This window comes from Gallus gallus, chromosome 4 (genome assembly GCF_016699485.2).
Source record: "Gallus gallus isolate bGalGal1 chromosome 4, bGalGal1.mat.broiler.GRCg7b, whole genome shotgun sequence".
Lineage (NCBI taxonomy): Eukaryota > Metazoa > Chordata > Aves > Galliformes > Phasianidae > Gallus > Gallus gallus.
In genome coordinates, this window is record NC_052535.1 from 3,673,819 (window position 1) to 3,687,818 (window position 14,000).

Here is a 14,000-nt window from a genome sequence, read left to right on the forward strand (position 1 = left end):
CGTGGCAAGCACAGCTTTATTGTTGCCCATTCTCTGCTCTGCCAGGGATGCACACAGCAGAAGAGATGCAACACTGCTCTTTGCTCACCCAACCCCACTGCAAACAGAACTCCTGCAACCTCTGTCCCTCTGTGAGCCTCGTGCTCTGACCCAGAAAAGGCCAAAATTGCCATCTCCAGAACCACAAAGCAAAGTTTTTGTATGATCGAGGTGGAGGCTGAGGAAAGGAGTAGGATCTCCGCTCCACAGGCATGGGAGGTGCTGATGCTCCCTGGATGCCCATCATACATGCGGCCGTATCTGCTGCAGTGGCATGGTGGTGCTTGGTGCCCAGCTATTCCAACCAAGTTTTTGATTGAAAATATACTGATGTGGGGGAGTGGGAGGGAGAGATGTGCTGGCTGTCTCCCTGCAGATAAATCGAGGCTTTCTGGAAGCTGTAGCTCTCTGCAGCACAGCTTGGGGAACTGCAAAAAGCAAACCACCAAGGAGCCGTGTGATGTGAAACCAACTCCTTTTGAATCTCATCTAAGAGTGAGAGCATTCCCCCTGGAACTGCACACAGATGAAGGAAGCGGCCCGTACAGGAGGGAGAAACAGCGCAGAGCGAGCAAACCATGTCTGTGTGCCGTGAAACCCAGAGCGTGCCAGCACTCAGAGCTGGAAGGAGGATGGACAGCCTGAGACCAAATCCCTCAGTGTCTGGGACCAGGGAGGAGCTCGGCAGCAAATCACCAAATCGCTGCTGGGGTTTGCAACCCTGGTTCAAACTGAGCATCTCATCATCCCGAGTGTTTGGTGACCCAGCAGCCTGAGCGCACCGCACACCGTTCTGCGTATGTCTGCTGTTCCTGTCAATCTGTCTCCCTGTGTACAGACAGGGAGAGAGAGAGAGCAGAGATCTCTGACAGTGGGCAGATTAATAATACATTTATTTTCTGCATGCATCACGAGGAAGGGGAAGAGCCGTAATTCAAGAGCCTCCCTGAGAGTTTTGCAAATTTTTCACAATAGGAGACAAGAGCAGGAAAGGAGCTCTGTGCCTCAGCCCCTTAAAGCTGGTGCCACTCTGTATTTTAATGTAACATTTAAAAGGAGCACAAGGACCCGCGTGCACCATAAATACAAAGTGCAGATATTAAACCGATCGATACAAGCAGCGCATCATTTTCCACAAGCTCTCAGGACAGGGAGACAGCAACCCAGCGGGGGTCCCATAGCCCCGGTGCTCCTTGATATCATTAAGAAAGAGCTTCTGGGGCACCCACAGGAGCTCCCAGCTGGAGCTCATCTCCACGGGGGAACCAGAGCAGTGCAGACCAGGACAACGCTGGCTCTCCTGTGCTGCTGTTTTCTTGTCCACTTCAGCATCTGCATTCCATTTTAGGGAAGGAAATGGTTATTTAGAAAGCCAAGGCTATTTCTCGCAGTCTATTTTTTTTCCCTCTTAGCTCGTTTGCACATTCACCCAGTTTCAAGCAAAGGGAAGCAGAAGATGAGATTTTCTGATATCAGAGTTGCTTTACATATCTGACAGGTAGGTACAAAACAAGGTGATAATGAAGGCATGTTGGCGTGTATTAATCAGAAACGCACACAGAAAGGCACAGGCTGAGACTAGTAATTTATACGTCTCGCTTTCTTTGCAGCTTTTTGAAACCTTAAGAAAAGGAAAACATAGAGAAACCTGAATAAAAATTACCATTGGATGTCTGCATTTCAGAGGCAGATCCGAGCAGGTCTCCCTGAGCACTCCCACCCCGCGAGGTCACCATTTCCTTAGGGCTGCACAACTAGAACAAAACCAGCACACGCTGGAGCAAAAACCCCAAATAAGACATGCAGATCAGGGCATGCTGGGAGAAGCTGAGTTCTGGCTTGGCCAAGAGGCCTGCAGGCTAACCTGGCCAAGAAACTGCCTGTCAATTTCACAGTTTGCCTGAGAGGTTGAGGGTAAGGAGCGGCGCAGAGCAGACTGTTTTGTTTTCTAATGGCCTGCTACTGTTTTGAGACCACAGACCCTGTCAGTATAAGTACACAAAGTTTTTTTCCAACTCCTGATAAGAATGATAGCATAGGACAACACCATACTACCAACAGGCAGTGTACTCCACGCCAATAACCTACCAAAGGCAACCCCCGCAGTAGAATCATAGAATACCCCAAGTTGGAAGGGACCCATAATAATCATCAAGTCCAACTCCTGGCTCCTAAGGGACCACTCAGTCTCCTCTCCTCTGGGCTGAACAAACCGCAGCCGCCCCTCATATGTCTTCAGCCTCCAGACTCTTCACCACCTTTGTAGCTTCAGTATATGGGACCTCTTGGGAAAGTCCTGTTGAGTCCCTACAACATCAAATGCCAGGTGTCATGAGAATGGAGAAAAAACAATTTCAAAGGAACTGGTATCAGCTAAGTCTTATTTTTTAATATGTCTGCATTATTGGTAACTCTTGTGATCATGACACAGTATTATACAGCCTCATACATATACATATGGGCATCATATATGCCCATGCTAGATACTGTTATGTCATCATTTGAGTCAGTAGAGCTGCTGTTCCATCGGCATTTCAATTATAAAACTCCTTTGCAGAGATTAATAACATAGCTCATGCTTTAAGCCAAGAAGCAATTTTTTCCCCCTTCAAAATTTCATTAAAGTGTGCTGATAGAGCAAAAAGCACAGTGACTTTCTTTGTACTTTCAGATGCTACTTCTATACTCTGTCGCTATAGAGAAATTATGCTCCAGGCAATTAGTTCTTAGCTGGGACTAGTTGTTCCTGACCTCCAACGTTTCAAAGGAAAACCTAGATCCTACACAGCTCAAATACCACTGCAAGAATTCCGTGCAACAACAGTGATTCCCCAGACGTAGCAGTGGCTATAGCCTATATAACAGAACGATTAGTGTTAATCTCAATACACTGGGTGCAGCCAATTCCCTGTGAAATAACATTTAGAATTAATACTGCAAATGATTTCACGTATATTACAGACGTGAGCTGCACTGTGTGGTTTGATGGGTCTGAGACACCACCCTAAATCACATCGAACTGCTGCATTCCCTGCCTGTTTTGCATCAAAGTAATGGCTACAGGTCATGAGAAGAACATTGCTACACCGCTTCACGTCAGTCCCTCAAAGACACACCTGCCTCTTTCCCAGTCCCAGTTGGGACTGGAATATCCTCCCAGTTTTTCATGTTTTCTCCCTACATTTTATTGTTTTTGTTGTTTTTCTCCCCCGCCTTCCCTCCCTCTGAGTTTTTTCCCCTGTGTTTCAGTGAGCCGAGCAGCTGGATTGCAGAAACAATCATCTTTACAAACAAAGTGAAATTGAATCATAACATTATAGGATTTCAGTCCATAACCATTCAGTTCTCAATTTCAGCATGTTTTGTCTTGCTTTGCCTTAATGGTCAATAGAAAGATTCCCTAGGACCTTGATAGGATAAAAGAAAACTTGTTAATATAATAACAGCATTTTAGGGAATTCATTGCTAAGCTGCTGATGGCTTCCAGCTCCTTCCAAACTGTGTCAGTGGCTTTGTCCTGAGTACTGCTGGCAAAGATCTCACCGCCTTGCCCCAGCAGAGTCCTGCAGGGTGGGTCCAGAGCCATCTGCAAACCAGAAATTCCAATTATTAGGTGAAAAGATGGCTGAATAAAAATAAAAGACCTCTAAGAACATCAAGCCCAACTGCCAACCCATCACCACCACGTGCACTAACCTTGCGTCTTGAATTACTGCCTGAGCCCCAGCTTGGAGATCTCATCATCTTTTAAACAATATCGGAACAAGCACAGGGTGCTAAAGGCCAAGACCTTGTGTTCCCTCTGTTGTTTGATAAGAAGCAGAGAGCAGGCAGCCCTTCCATGCTCTGCAACGTGCCAGCAAGGCTCAGCACTGGGCAAGGCTCCACTGCCCATGCAATGCAATCCAGCCCAGGAAATGCAAAGCCACGGCTGTCCTCGTGTTATTAAATCACAACCGGAGTGCACTTTTACAAGTACAGTAGCTAGTTGTTTGGCTAATTAAACTATTAAATTAGGCTGGAAAATAAACATTTGGAAGTTCCGAGCAAGACAAAGCCATGAATACTAAGAACTCCCCAACTTAGTGTGATTGATTATACAAACAAACCCTATGTATTGAAGAAGTGTTGCGAAATAACATCGCTTTCATCAACTTGTAAACGAACAGTTGTAGAGCAAGAGTGGGGGGAATAATTAATTACACCCTGAAACATTTTACTGATTGAATCCATGACCCCAGCTCTTGTAAGGTCATCAAATGATAGATTAGTGCTGCACAGAGTATCACAAATGGCATTTGTGCTGGGAAGCTCATTATATGAGACGTCAGGTCATGTAAATCATAGGAAACAAATACAAACATCCATCAGAAAAATGCAGACAGTCATTACAGGCAGCAGAGAGGAGTTGAATTATTATGCAAAATTTATTTTGACTATTAAAATACAAAGAGATGACACAAAATTGTCCTTTAAACAAACATAAACTACAAGCGTTCTGACAGGAGGTTTTGTTTATATATGTTTCATCTCTTCGGTGTGCCATGGCTGTAAACAGTATCTGAAAAACAAAAGAGAGGGGAAAAAAGAAACAAACAAAACCCAACAGTGTTCCAATATTTGGGTCTCCAGATCTTTTCCTTGTTCAGGAGAGAGCTCGTCTTCCTACATCTGAATAATCAATGCAGAATAGGAAGGAATGGAGTGTAATTACTGCTTGTGAGTCATTTGTTACACATCCTGTCTGCTCAGAGAGAACAGAAGTGTGTGCTGCTTCCAGACAAGCCATTTTTTGTTGTTCAGGGAGATGCACTACATGGGTTGGCAGGAGTGCGTGGGTGCTCAAGAAGAGAAGACCAAGAAGGAGGACACACTGAAGCAGGAAGGTTTCAACAGCCCTCCCAGAGTTGGGACAGGAATCCACTCACCAATTCCCAATACAATGAATGAATTTGGGAGTTGAGATGGCTTCTTCTGGAGTCCGTTTTCTTGATCATTAAAAGGAACCCTTGGGTGTTCATCCTATTTTGTTTTTCATTTGTCCAGTGAAGCCAAATTTGTACCTGCTAACAGAGCAGATGGGTGTATTTTTTATTTGCCCACGAGGGAAGGGAAGCAAGTTCTTTCTTAGTTCCAGGTACAAGAGCTGAACACCAGAACCATAACAAATAATGGCAACTTGAAGCGCCATGAACTACAAACCAAGCACAATTGCCCCATTTTGAATGCAAGAAAAAGCATCTTTTACACTTTTAAAAAGCTCAGTGACACAACATTGGTGAGATACATTTTTAGAATCATAGAACGGCCTGGGTTGAAAAGGACCACAATGACCACCCAGTTTCAACCCCCTGCTATGTGCAGGGTCGCCAACCAGCAGACCAGGCTGCCCAGAGCCACATCCAGCCTGGCCTTGAATGCCTCCAAGGATGGGGCATCCACAGCCTCCTTGGGCAACCTGTTCAGTGCGTCACCACCCTCTGGGTGAAAAACTTCCTCCTAATATCGAACCTCAGCCTCACCTGCCTCAATTTAAATCCATTCCCCCCTGTCCTATCACTATCCACCCATGTAAACAGCCTCTCCCCCTCCTGTTTATACGCTCCCTTCAAGTACTGGAAGGCAGCAATGAGGTCTCCCCAGAGCCTTCTCTTCTCCAAGCTAAACAAGCCCAGTTCCCTCAACCTTTCTTCCTAGGAGAGGTGCTCCAGCCCTCTGATCATCTTAGTGGCCCTCCTCTGGACTCATTCCAAGAGCTCTGCATCCTTCTTGTACTGGGGCTCCAGGCCTGGACACAGTAATCCAGATGGGGCCTCACAAGAGCACTGTGACAGAGTTTGAGGGTCAGAAGGAGGGTAGGGAGCCTTCCCACAGAACTGCTTCTTTGGCTTCACAAAAGGCAAAAGCAGGGATAGTAGGTCGTGTTTTCAGGTGGAAAACAGGTGCTTCGGTACCGAAATACCTCCAAAGTCAGTCTAAATCCCTGGGACTGGAAAATCACAGCATCCCTTCTTGAGCGATGCAGGCTCCTTCCAACAGGCTCAGGATGATGTCTAATGAGTCACATCTCCTCTCAGTCTTGTTCCATCTCTCGCTATTGTAAATCACTCTAATCTCGTTTTATGAACACCATATAAGAAGGTAGGCACTGAAAATTACAAATAATCTGTCAAACTGTGATTTGTGAATAAGGAATGCAATATCCCTCCCGCTACCTGGAAGTTGTTTGTATGATGGAAAGGAGGAACTGGACCTTACAATGAAACGGAATAAAGTAGATTTATTGGATCTTTTATCATCTGAAAAAAGTGTTTACACTGTTAGTAATGTAAGACCGATTGATACCATTTGTACATTTCTTCTACTGCTGCTCCACGGTGGGATAAATTAGTATGCTCTGGACTTTCCTTGGGTAACAAGCCGTGAGCATGCGACCACTGCCAGTCTCAGTACATTCACTGCTGCCAATATAAATGACCTTGTCCCTTTGCAACCAGATAAATGGAGTACAATTCCAGTAAAATAAACACAATCCCAGCACTGGAAGAAATTGCATCTGTTGGTGATCCCTTTTCTAGCGAAACACCGATGGGGGTTGTGTCAAGGAGCTGTAAACAGAGTTGTTGGAGATAGAGCAAGCAGTACTTGGGTTCAACCAGAGATAGAGAAGAAGAAAAATACTGTGGGATCCTGCTGGCCATGTTTTAGGAAAGCATTGCGAATACAGCACTTGAAGGGTTAGTGCTTGGGAAAGCCCTTGGGCCAGTGAGCAACGAGCTCAGCAAAGCCCTCACCAACAGCAGTGAAATAGGGACAGGGAGGGTGGTGTGGTAGGAGCTAAGAAATAATTAATAATAAATAAATAATAAATAAATGCAGTGCCATTTTGTGTCAGGAAAGGCTCCCAGCGCCAGCACAGCCCCCAGCATCCCTCACACACCTGCAATGTCCTACAGACAGCACAACCCCCCAGGAGCCATGCAGTGCCTCAGTGCTACATCACGGTGCAGCTTAAAATATAATCCAAGAGGAGCTCACCTGGTGACATCTCTGTCTTGACAGCAGCGGCGGCAGTCAATGCATGCTATTTTCAGCTTGTTTTGAGCATCTCCCCTGCTGCTCCCTGAGTCGAAGCCCCAGTTGAGTTCATCCCAAAGGGAAGAGCAGCGATGCTGGAGATGGGCACACAGGACAGTGCCTGGTGTGGGGAAGGAGCTTGCTGGCTGTCCCATCCGCCCCCCCACACTCCATTCCTCAGCCCTCACCCCACATCCCTGTTTGCAACGGGGACAGCCCTTGGGCACCCACCCCCCAGCAGTTCCTCCAGCCCTGGATGTGCACCAGCCATAAAACCAGCACCGTGTTCTTCTAAACGAGGGAGGCTTATTACAGCCTCCTGTAAATCAGGCCTGAAATTACCGCTGTGGTTTCTCAATAAGCCCGAGTCCTGCTGAACAGCTCACGCAGCTTCTGTTTGAAATTCCTATTTTAAAACCACTTTTGTTGCTCCCCCATGAAAGCAGCTCGATTTGCAACCGTACAGCGCGGAGCAGCACAGCCCACCGAGCGGGAGAGACTCTTTCCCTTTAATGACAGCCATCTGTGGGTTCCTATAACTTAGCAATGTTCCCAGCTATGATTGATGGAGGGTGCTTAGCTTTACGGAATAATCTTTACTATTTTACAGGGTTCCCTTTTTCTCAGTTAAATGTTGTTTTCTGAATAATTCCAAGCTGCCAGCAGGTTTACAGAGAAGAAAACCGGAATGAATCTCTCCTCACTTTTATTTACTCCTCTTTGAGCACTGTGTTTCTGCATCCATTTTGGAGATTTACGGCGGCATTAAGTTTGCTCCCCTCGTCCTCGTTTTATAGATTTCTGCCGCAATCATTTTGAAAGCCAGAAAGCTGACGGGAAAATTAGGAAATTAGATAGCGTGCTCCTATTCCCTCCAGTGCCCTGATGAAGAAGCGGGGAAGAGAAAGAAAATGAAGGTGTAATAAATATCAGAATACAGCTTGGGGGGCTCTGTGATGGAGCCCACCTCCTCTGGGCATCACCACTGTACCTCAGTCCTCCGGTGCTGCTCTGATCGGGAGCAGAGGCAGCTGAGCCCCAGAGTGGCTCTGCGGTGGCTGCCGAGGCAGCAGCGATCCCATGTGCCAAGTTCACAGGCTAATTGTTTATCTCATTTTAATTGCTAATGGTGGCCCGTGGCGCAGCGGCTCCCTGCGCTGAAGTTATCTCCTCTGAGTTTTTAGGATTATTGAAAATAATCACCCCAGAAAGGGAGAAGCAACGACTGCAGCAACTGCGGGATGTGGGGACGATGGTGGGGTGGGATCCCTGTGTGACATACCATCCGTGGCCTGGGACAGCCCCACCACCAGCTCCCTGCTAACAGCCTCTGAGCACAGAGGAATCTCATGCATGTGATACTCTGGGCTCATTACATATCATCCAAGCACCGGAAAGACTGCACGCACTGCTGGACTAACCATGTTTGCTTTCACCTGAGCTTTGCTTCTTGTCCAAGGTGGCTGCAGTGGCCAAACGCTGCCCTGTAGAGACTTTCCCACCGCTCGCAGCACACAGAGTATTGTGCTGGTTTGCTCCGGCAGCACCAGCTTGCCAGGAAAACAACCTTCAAATCAGCCCTGCAGATCATCCACATGACTGCCTGGACTCCGTTTAAACTTCTCAAATCAAAATAAGCATGCTGAGAGTTGCAGAAAGTTGCTTATCTAGAGAAGAGCGAGGGCTGGGTATCTCCCAGGAGGTGGTACCACCCGCAGCCAGTGACAACTTTACCCACAGCATGAGCAGTACGCACCCAGCTGCAGGTGTCTGCTCTGCTTGAGCTCCGTAGTTGTTGCAGGCAAAATAAAAATGCTGGAAATCATCCCGTCAGGTCAAAAAGTTACCTATCTGCTTGAATTTCTTCCCATACTAGATTACAAAGACCGATACGGTTCGCTCTTGCCCCCGGTTCCAGGGACGTGTTTACTGTGGAAGGGGTTTTCTCACTCATTTTACCCAAAACAAGGCTGATTTTCCACCTACCTTTAAAATCTGACTCACCCATTTTGTGTGGTGCACTGGCCGTGGTTTGGGTTAAGAGCAGGTATTTTCATTTAAACAGAGAGAACATGCAGTCCAACTTTCCTGCTCTTTATAGAAACATCTGCAAAATGAAGCAACAAAACACATCAAAACACTGAAATTGCCCATGGAGTGAAATTCTGAAATTGCATTCTGCAAAAACTGACACACCATTGTCATTTAGCCCAGTAAAGTTAGAAAGAGATTCAAATATAGCTTTTATTTTGTCATCACAGACTCCAGCTCTGTACAGCACAAAATGTGACTGTGTTAATGCGTGATATGATATACAAATAAAAACGTGCTGGCTTCTTACTGCACATACTCTTCACATTGGTGCATCTCTGTACTTTAAAATGTAGACCTAAAAACTCATTTAAATTATAATATAAATGATACCCATTGCGCGACTTGTGCTTTGATTTGATGTCTGATATTCTGATTGGCAACGGAGCACTTTTGGTGCTGCAAGTACAGCGGGCATAAAATGTAGTGGTTCAAATGAAGTTAAAAAAAATGGAATAGAAATAGACTAATGACAAAGTAAAGTAAAATCAGGCATGCTACTGGCTGCAGTGCAGCGGCCCAGCTGTCCCCATGAGCCAGCCAGCTGGGCAGCAGGCGAGGAGGACGGGCAGATGTCTGGCTTCTGCTGACGGCTTGATGGCATTGATGTGTTCCCACAAAGCATCTTGATCCCATCAAATCAGCGCTTCCCAACAGAAAGTGGCTCAAAAAACTGTTCTGCTGGAAAATTGTTGACCCGCTCTATTGGCGGCCGGTCGCTCAGCAGTACGGCTGAGTGCTGTGACTCCAGATAAAGAAAGAAAGCAACAAACCCTCTTCTTCCCGGATCGGGAGTTTTGGGAGAGTACGGAGTGATGCTCATCCCTATCTACCTTCATATCACTCAGGACAGCCCATATTTTACCTGTCTCCCCCTTCAATTATATCCTTTCCAAGCAAGAGCCCTAAGCATATTTAGTGTTTCCTTCATAGGGTTATGGAGTCATAGAATCATTAAGGTTGGAAAAGGCCTCCAAGGTCATCAAGTTCAACCATCGCCACCATGTCCACTGATAGAATCATTCAGGCTGGAAGGGGCTGGTCCCTGCGTCCTATGTCTAAAGGTATTTGTTGCCTTCTCTGTACCTTCTGTTCTCCTTTGATATTTCTGCCATAGGCAAACAGACCTTCAGGTAGGACTGAGCCCATTAGGATGGAGCCAGTGCTTGGAGAGGAGCAGCCATAAAGGCACACCCTGATTATGGGCAGGTGCTGACTTAGAGCCCATCATTCTTCATTTGTGAGTAACACAAATACCTCTTGAATTTCTACTGAATTTTCCATCCTCTGCAAAATCTGATAGGACTTGATTCCTAGTCCTAATTTCCTAACTTTTACTAGTCCAGGATCCCACGAATGCCTCCTTTAGATGTTTAAAAGAGGTCTCTGGTTCTAATGCCCATCATCCTGTGTTGTCCCACTGGCTTACTTTCCAAAGCATTTGCTTTTGTTAAGCACCAAAACGAGCAATATCTGCTTGTAGGTAGCACTAATGTAACTATATATTTTTTTAATTTGATGTTTGTTCCAGTATCTCCTTCGCTTGCTTCCTCATTCTTCTCCTCATTCATCTCCTCCTTTTAAAGTGAAATGCATCTTTTCTATCATGCTGTTCCATAAGGATGTTGAATGCGATAAGATCAGTCACTACTGTAGAGAATAGCTCATTTGTACTTACGTCTTCAGTGAGTTCCTCAGGAATGAATCAAGAGTTGCATTTCCTCACCTGGGCTTTCTGATTGCTTCAAATAAGAAAGGTTTTTTATGGCATTTCCAAACCTGTCCTGAGTCTCATGACCCCACATTGCCTGGGCAATGTTTTATGGGGAAAACTGCAGACTCCTATTACTACTGAGGTGCTACCTTCTTTGTGCAGACTATGAAAGTGTGTAGGGTTTGAAAGACATTCAGTAAGGCCTTGGCACAGCGAGCCTGGGAAGGAGACTTCAAAGCTACCACGGCACACCCATCCCTCTCCCATCTGATGCAGCTCCTTATTGACTGGGTTAGAATTAGAATTGATTTTCATAGAATGGCTCTGTTGATCCTCTTGGATTGCATTGCTTTCTTCTCCGGTTGCTTGTGCACTTTTCAGCAAAGCTGGAGATTTCTCTGCCACGTGTTTGGCTGTGCCCAGAGCTCCTGCTGACGGTGGGAGCGATGGGGAAGGGGCTGCTGGCACTGGGAAGCAGGTGGTGAAATACTGTACAAATCCTCCCTAGTAAATCAGATTTAATTCTTTTATGCTATTACAAGCTCCATTGAAAACAGTGCAAAAAGTCTTAGTAAATCTGTCCCCTAGGTGCCTTATGTCTGTATTTATTCTATCTTTATAAATTCATTCATTTACCCCGCTCAGTTTTAGCTTCTGGGTGTTAGTTTTTATCCAACATGATTTAATTTTATACTTGGGATTGCGTTTAAAGCTTGCACCATGAACTAAATAAGTTCATTAAATGCTCTAAGTTTCTCTGGCTACAAGTATAAATTCATCAGCATGGAAATAATGACATCTTAAACCTATTAAATTTAAAATATCTTTATGCTCAACCCCAGAGCTCAGATATGCCAGCCAATGGTAATCAAATGCCACCCGACCACTCAAAAATTTCCAGGGAAGAGAAAATGAGCTGGCTTGAGTATGCCTGCGAGGCAAATCAGGCTGTCAAAATCCTATCATTCTTGGGAGAAATTTACATAGCTCATATTAAACACACCGGCGAGGCTGGGAGCTCGGAGTAATTAAATGCCGGCGGGAGGTTGAGGCCCTGCGAGGTGGGGCAGGAGGGGTGCCGGGGGGGGGGGCCGGGGAAGCACTGAGCCATGTGAGCACTCACAAACTCTCTGCAGCGAAGCGCCGTGGGTGCCCGCGGTGCAGGAAGGGGTGAGCAGATCAGGAGCAGCAGCGCTTTGCACGCTCAGCCCTTGCTGCAATCCCGAATCCTCGGCCCCATGAGCACGGCTGCACTGCGGTTTGGTTGTTTGGTTTGGCTCTCCAAAAGGCGACCGCTTTGGTTTATGGCGGATAGATCTGTCACTGTACAAAGCGTGAGGAGCCGTAAGCCTCCCCTTATTGACGTGACATACTGTAATGGCTTCTTTGGTTACCTATCAAGTTACTGTGTACTTAGAAAGCTTTAATCTGTAGATTATTTACTCAATAGACTGTAACGGCTTCACATAATAGCCCATAACGGCTTCCAGCAGTTATAGCCTATTGTGTCACAGGGAGTTGGTGTTGATTTTTCCCCCTTAAATCTAACACAAAACATCCAGGATAATATATGGCATTGTGCTGGCCTAATAAGAAGTGCCTGCGCTCTCATTTTGTTCAATTCTTTTGCTTTTAAAAAGTCAATATCAAGAACAGCGTTTCTTTTCCTAAAAGCACAAGAGGAATTTTGTAACTCCCAGTGCTTCTATGGCCAAAAGTGGGCACAAAGCTCAGAGACGGTGCAGGCTGAGCGTGCGCTACCAGCAGCCTCAGCAATGACATCAGTGAAAACACAGAATCAGAGAACCACAGCATCACTAAGGTTGGAAAAGACCACTGAGATTCCCCAAGCCCAAACCCAACCCACTTCCACCACGCCCATAGCCATGTCCCACAGCGCCACATCCCCATGGTTCTGGAACACCTCCAGGGATATCGAGATGCAATATCTCAAAGGCATTCTTAATTTTTTTCTAACTTTTAAGATATTTGGCATTTGAAGGACATTTTCCACCAGGTGAAAACATCTCTAATTTTGAGCCCAACTGCTCCAAATTGATTTGATTTCATTCAAAGCCTAGCTAATTAATTAAAACCACTTGACAATGCCCCTTTAATGTTTAACCAAAGAACACACTGTGCTCCAGCTGAGCTGCTAGATATTTACGTCTTATTAGCAGGCTTCCCAAAGCCTGGAGAGGAGGATTTCCATGCAAGTTTTCACCCCACCTTTTAATTACACCTAAACAGCTCATTATGGTTCTACTACAAACTTTGCTCACGAGAACATCCTGCAACATGCACTTAGCAGGTACCGACAGTGCATACCTACACTCTGGGGCTCATACATCACTCCTTTTTTATTCACTGGAAGATGTCAGGAAATCTCCCTGCTCCATCTGGGGCAGAGCGAGCACCAACACTTGTTTCCACATTAATTGCAAACATGAAATAAATGCGCTGTTAAGACATGCATTCATACCAAGCTATAATTAAGCAATATGTAGACGTGCTCCCAGTACTCAATAAGCTCAGGGAAATTGCAAGTAGCTGGGGCTGTGGGCGGCGTGGGGAAGGGTGAGAATGGCTTTCCCTAGGGGATGTTTCACCATATGCTTCTCCCCATAAGCTGTGCATGCAATGGGAAGCCATACTGGTGCTCAGGGTCACCATGCCGCCATCCCCTCACTCACCTCCCCTCCATGCTCTGCTCTCCATCCCTGCTGGTACTGTCCCCATCCTGCTCCAGCACCACCCCATACCCGTACCCCATTGCAGTTCCCATTCAGGCATTTATAAAGGGTAGTAGAGCCCTTTGAGCCACTTTTTTGCATCTCCCCGGCTGCAGGGTCAAGGTGCTGGTGCTGCTTGGTCAGATGGGGGTGGGATGGATGCTCAGCATCCTTGGAGGGGGGGGGGGGGGGGGGGGCGTTTCACATGGAGCAGAGAGAAGACCCAATGCAGGCTGCAGGCGGATCAAGCCTCCCTCCTCTGCTCAGCCCGGGGGCTGAGATGATAATTTGCTTGCACTTGAGTAATTTCTGAAAACATAAACAACATCTTGCCATGTGCTGGCCTT

At 46.3% G+C, this 14,000-nt stretch overlaps 1 long non-coding RNA gene across 1 annotated transcript in view; it reads right to left on the reverse strand.

Annotated features, from left to right (window-relative positions):
- The window catches only part of LOC101750312, a 60,759-nt gene that overhangs the window by 22,253 nt on the left and 24,506 nt on the right, over positions 1–14,000 (reverse strand). The window contains exon 7 of the long non-coding RNA XR_005859769.2: positions 1,703–9,223. This is a non-coding gene — a long non-coding RNA (uncharacterized LOC101750312). The remainder of the gene's footprint in view (positions 1–1,702; positions 9,224–14,000) is intronic.